This window comes from Micromys minutus, assembly GCF_963924665.1.
Source record: "Micromys minutus genome assembly, chromosome: 24".
Taxonomy (NCBI): Eukaryota; Metazoa; Chordata; class Mammalia; order Rodentia; family Muridae; genus Micromys; species Micromys minutus.
This window is the reverse complement of record NC_137959.1, coordinates 4,592,587-4,598,668: the sequence shown is the minus strand read 5'-3', so window position 1 is coordinate 4,598,668 and position 6,082 is coordinate 4,592,587.

Genomic DNA, 6,082 nt, shown 5'->3' with positions numbered 1-6,082 from the left:
AGACATGCTAATTTATGTTTCTATCCAACGCCCTGCAGATCCTCTATGCATTCTTTATGTACATGTTCCATGATGTCTACTTGAGCATCCTTCAGGCCATGTTTCTCCAGTTCCCCTATGGTAAGAGGACTGATAATTATAAATGAGGTATTTGAAGTTTTGATTAGCTGTTTTCTGTGAAAATAGAGAGTGTCTGCCTAACCCAGATCTTTTGAGGGAATTATATACTCAGAGATAAATGACCTGTGAGGATAATATTTTCCTTCTAACCTGTGGTTTTCCCTCCGGATTGCATTGCAGAACTCCCTTCACAGGACGCTGGGACCAGTGAGAGCCACCATTGGTGCCTTAGCTTGAGCTTGATGCTAGTCCCAGGCGACTGTGAGTGTCTTCCCCTGAGTCCTTGTCAGGCTCCCTCAGGCTGCTCAAGCAAGAAGCTGATTATATCCTTGACAAGTAGTTTTTCTAAAGGAATCCTCTAGGAAATTCTCATCTATGGAACAAATAAATAATAGACCCCAGAATAAGAGTCCTAGATCAGTGGTAAAGCCCTTGCCTACCTCTTGGGAGGCCTTAAATTCCCCTGTAAGCACTGCGAGACAGACAGAAAGACAAACAAACCAAAAATCAAGCAAGCAAGTACACAAAATCCCATATGAAAAAGGTTTAGCATCACGGCCCCACACTGCCCTGGTCTGCTGACAGCTCCATCATGAGTGCGAAGGGGAGGAGCTCAGAGGTGACACAGCGTGGTGAGGAGCCAACTTTGTCTAAGATACTATGAGCACGCAGGACAAAGACAATGATGCTGTTGGCCATCTCTAGTTCTCCACTCTACAACCTTATTGCAGCCTTTGCTATAGCAACCAAAGGTAGCAAGGCATAGCTGACTATGCCTTTCTTTCAGTCTATGGCTGTCCCTAGAGGCCCACTCAGCCATCCCTTGCCATAGGTAAACATATAAGCAAAACGAGTGAATATTCTGTTGTTACTACAGACCCTTTCTTCTCTGTCCTTTGGGCTGACAACTCTTAGAACCCTATGAGAGTCACCAGAAGACTGTATCCCAGGTGTCTACAAGAATGATTGGCTGCACAGACCCCTTGAGATAGTAAGCTTTCTCTAAGAGCTTTTCTTCTTCTTCTTCTTTTAAACAGACTTAATTCATTTATTTTGTCTTTTATAAAAACCCTTAGGTGGTAGGTAGCCACAGCTGGAGCCTGGGTCCTCTGAACAGAGACTCTGGTGTGGGTTTTCACAAGATGATCAGTGAATTCCTGATAAGAAGACTTGGTGAACACAGTTTCTTTCCAGAGGTCAGGGGTCAGGTAACTGTAGGTCTTGGAGATGGCATCAAAGGTGGCCTTGGCAAAGTTACAGGTCTGTGATCTTGTGTTCCCACAGAAGGTGGACACAAAGATCCCCAGAAGCTCAGGAGCTGGCTAGATTGGCGTAATCAATGAATAAGAGACCTCATCTCAAAACAGAAACCAGTGTCCTTGGTGGTCTTCTGACTACACACCCCCCCATGCAAAAGAGGTTAAACTAATTGCTTAGCTGTGCTCTAAGACCCCTCCTCAACCATAGTTGCTTTCTCAGATTGCATATAATAAAACAGGATTCCAGTTCTTTCTAAACAAGGCCATCCTGGCGGTGAAAAGGACTAAAAATATTTCCCTACCCACACCAGAGTTTGAGGTGCCTGACACTGTTCTCTTTGGATCATGTTTGACTGCCTGAGTCACTTAAACAACGTAACCAACCTGTACTTATCTGGCTAAAGAAGTTAGATGAAAGATAAGCAGGGATGTCAAGACCCTGCCGTCCCTGCCTTCTTCCCTATAACTCTGTCCCCCTTCCCTTCCCACCACCCTGCTGCTCTAGCTCCTTCTGGTGACTCATGGGACAGCTGAGCTCTCTACCAAAAGTGCTCATGTGCTTTGTGCAAAGAATGTCTTAGCAAGTGTCATGAAGTTATTTTAATTTCTTTAAGTTAACTTAATTGATGAATTGTTAAATACTATGACTTTCCCACTTGCTCAAGACTCTCAGTTTACAAACTGCAGGTACACTAGGAAAACTAGCCCCTAAGCACATCCTGTGTTGTTCACAGGGAAGTGACATCCCATGTGTTCACAGGGAAGTGATACCAGAATGTGTGCATTCACTAGAATCAGTCTCTTAGGCTCTTTTCAAACCACCCCAGAAAGATGTGTTTCTTCAGAGCCAAAGGAATTCTAGAAAAATATCAGCCATCATCTGGCTTCTGTCTTTAACTATGTTTATTACAACTGCAAATCTTAAAGATCCATAGTTATTCCAATAAGTGCTGTATACAACCAGGAAGCCATTCATCTCCTTACAGTTCACTGCAAAGCAGAATATCTGCTAGAATGTTCTTCGTGCAATGAATCTGTCCAGATATTTGCTATTATCCACCTGCTTACTTACTAGCCTGCTACTTAGCTGTCTCTCTCTGGATCTACTAGTTATCTATCAATCTAGATATATTTATTATCCCTTCTCTAGATCTACCCACATGTTGATCTGTCTCTATTACCTATCTGTAATCTAGCTTTATACAACTATATTTTCTGGGTTCTGATTTTTTAAGAAAAGCTCTTAGACTTCTTTTTCTTCAGGAAAACACCAAATGGCGGATGACGCCGGTGTAGCGGGAGGGCCCGGAGGACTGGGGGGGGGGGGGTTGCTAGGGGGGAGCAGGCTTAGGAGACGGTGGCGGTGGCGGCTTCCATGGAGGATTCAGCAGAGGTCTTAAGGGCCGTGGTCGAGGCCCCGGGGCTCGTGGAGGTAAAGCTGAAGACAAGGAGTGGATCCCGTCACCAAGCTGGGCCGCCTGGTTAAGGACATGAAGATCAAGTCTTTGGAAGGAGATTTACTTGTTCTCCCTGCCCATTAAGGAGTCTGAGATTATGGACTTTTTCCTGGGTGCATCTCTAAAGGATGAGGTTCTGAAAATCATGCCAGTGCAGAAGCAGACCCGGGCTGGCCAGCGGCCCAGGTTCAAGGCTTTCGTCGCTATCAGGGACTACAATGGTCACGTTGATCTTGGTGTTAAGTGCTCCAAGGAGGTTGCCACTGCCATTCGAGGGGCCATCATCCTGGCCAAGCTTTCCATCGTCCCTGTGAGGAGAGGCTACTGGGAGAACAAGATTGGCAAGCCCCACACTGTCCCATGAAAGGTGACAGGCCACTGTGGCTCTGTGTTGGTGCGTCTCATCCCTGCCCCCAGAGGCACTGGCATTGTCTCTGCTCTTGTGCCCAAGAAGCTTCTGATGATGGCCGGTGTAGATGACTGCTACACTTCAGCCAGAGGCTGCACTGCCACATCCACTTTATGTTCAGAGAACTCAGTCCCAGGTCCTCACACTTGTCTGGCAAACACTTTAGCCAAGAACCAAAACCACAGCTTCAACTTCCTTTTCTAAGATGGTTAATAAGTATGTAATACTTGCATGTGTTTTTCTAAGATGGTTAATAAGTATGTAATACTTGCATGTGTTTTTCTAAGATGGTTAATAAGTATGTAATACTTGCATGTGTTTTTCTAAGATGGTTAATAAGTATGTAATACTTGCATGTGTTGGCCGAGCCAGGTTTCAGCTCTGCAGCATCGTCTCTCCTTGTTGGAAGTCATATAGAACCAGATCGTTCCTGCTAAACAGCATGGAACCCCATTCTAAATCAAGGGATTAATTTTGAAATGTGAATTAAAGTAGAATCTATTATTCCATTGAAAACTGAGAACCAATTAATCCACAATCATTTCAGAAAAGAATTCCTAGGGGACAGGACCATTGGGTTTCCTTGTCCTGTACTTTCTAAAAACACAAGCACCTGATATTCAGTTTGCAAATCCAGCTCTATGGGTTAGGAATGGAAGACCTATTACTTCAAAAAGAAGTAGCTGAGGTCTTGGTGGATAATGTGTGATCACTAAGGCTGTGAACAGAGGAGGCATGGGCTTCCTTAGTGACAGATCGCATGGGCTTCCTTAGTGGCAGGTCACATGGGCTTCATTAGTGGCAGGTCACATGGGCTTCATTAGTGGCAGGTCACATATCCTTAGTCCCGGCCCATTTGTCAACTTGGCTAATTGTGATGCTTCACAAAATGAAGCCCACTTTTGAGGAGGCCTCTTCTATTTTGAGGGAACTTAATACAGTTGTTAGGAAGTGTCTGAAATGTTTACAGCTGATTTTTCTTTGAGAGGATCTGCACTTCTGTCGGTACTATGCCTTTACTTTGGGATTTTACTCACAGGTTCTGAGAAGCCCTTGGGAAAAGTTTAGTTTGACAGTGTCTGCTGGAAGCATAGCCTCTGTCCTCAGTAGCCACCCTCTTCTGTGTGACAGGCTCTGCCTGGATGTCCCGCCCTTCCTCACCATGGACCGAGGGGCCCAACGAAGTGTCCCTTTCCCTTCCAACTGATCCCATCATCCACCTATGCTCAGAACTGTGGCAGATACTCATCAAGCCTAAGCAATACTCACACCAACCTGCCCCGATCCGTCTCCCAGTAACCAGGGCCTCTGATGAATGGTCACGTACACTTTAGTAGGCATGAAGCAAGCCACTGAACATAGATCTATTACACGAAGTCAGGCTTATTCCTTTCATAACATACCTATGTAGCTATGCTTGACTATCAGAAGACCGGCTGGCTGGGAGGCCAATGCATAAGTGACCTTCTGTCCTGAACACTATTCTCAGACCATTTCTTAAATTCACTGGAAGCCCATTTCATGGGCAATGATTTCCAAATTGTTGAGTGTTTTCTGGACATTGCAGAATGTTCTCAATTACAAGGAAGATATATGGCAACTATTGTGTCTAGGAAAAACAAAGCAAAACAAAAAATGTGCACAGCAAATGGGAAGGCACTCACACTGGGAATGCTAAGGCTGGAGCGCATTTGCTCTAATATTTTCCAGAAAGGCTGAGGCCTCCCTCAACAAACCTGGGAAGTGGGTCACTAAAAGGATGTCTGCACCTGTAAACTGTTACTGAGTAAAAATAAAGATGGGAATTGTGATTAGTTAATGATTTATTTACACAATGGCATCTTCTATGGAGTTACAATTATATTGGGTCACTTTAAATGTTAGGCTGAAGTGGCTCGATTTTTTTTTTTAAATAAGCAAAGGACATTATATTTGTAAGTGCGCAAGTTGTGACCCAGACCAAGCACTCACTCTCACCTGCTGTTTTATAGGATTTTATCAATTGCCCTGGATTCACAGGAAGGTCTCATAGATGAAACTTCCAGATGAATTAAAAAACTCATTTTTTGGTAGTCTCTCTGGTTTTCGTTTTCCACTTTTGCTCTCGGGTAATTTCTCAGGTACTTTCCCTTGATTGACAAACTGTGACTCATTCCTGGCTCTTGTGTAGCTATGCTTAGCTTGCAGAATATACTATTCCCCCTCATTCAAACCTCCTAGTTGCTGAACTTCATTAAGATAAATGGATTCATCTGGATTTTCACCCCCTTTGGCTATGAGGTCAATAAAATGATGTCAGGCAAGAGAGTAAGGATGCTGGACACTGAAATGTCCCTAAATAAACTCAGACAGCAGCCAGCTGCGCAGTCCTGCACGGTGGATTCTGCTCTCGGCTTTAACAGACATCAGCGACTTGCACGGCAGCTGTTCAAGACTCGCTCACACACTGTAGCAGGTATCACTGGCACAGGACCCTGCCCAGAGCCTGGGATACAGTGGAAAGACAACAGAAAGCTGAGTGAGTGGAGCAATGAGCCTTCACAGTTAGGCAAGGATGGCAACCAAGAAAGAAAAAGAAGCCAGAGTATAACCAACCTGTTTTCTTTTAATTAGAGTATATTATACTTCCAAACTCGATACACTAGAAATTGGCAATGCAACGTAAGATGCAGAGGAAAATACCAGTTACTGTCAAAATGACCCTGTACAGCCTTGTAATGCAAAAGCTTTTTACAATACAAATTTTCAGTAATGTACACAAACCTTGACAGTATGATCATCTGAACATAATATGAGGAGTTTAAAAAAAAAAAAGAAAGAAAAGGAAAGAAAGGATA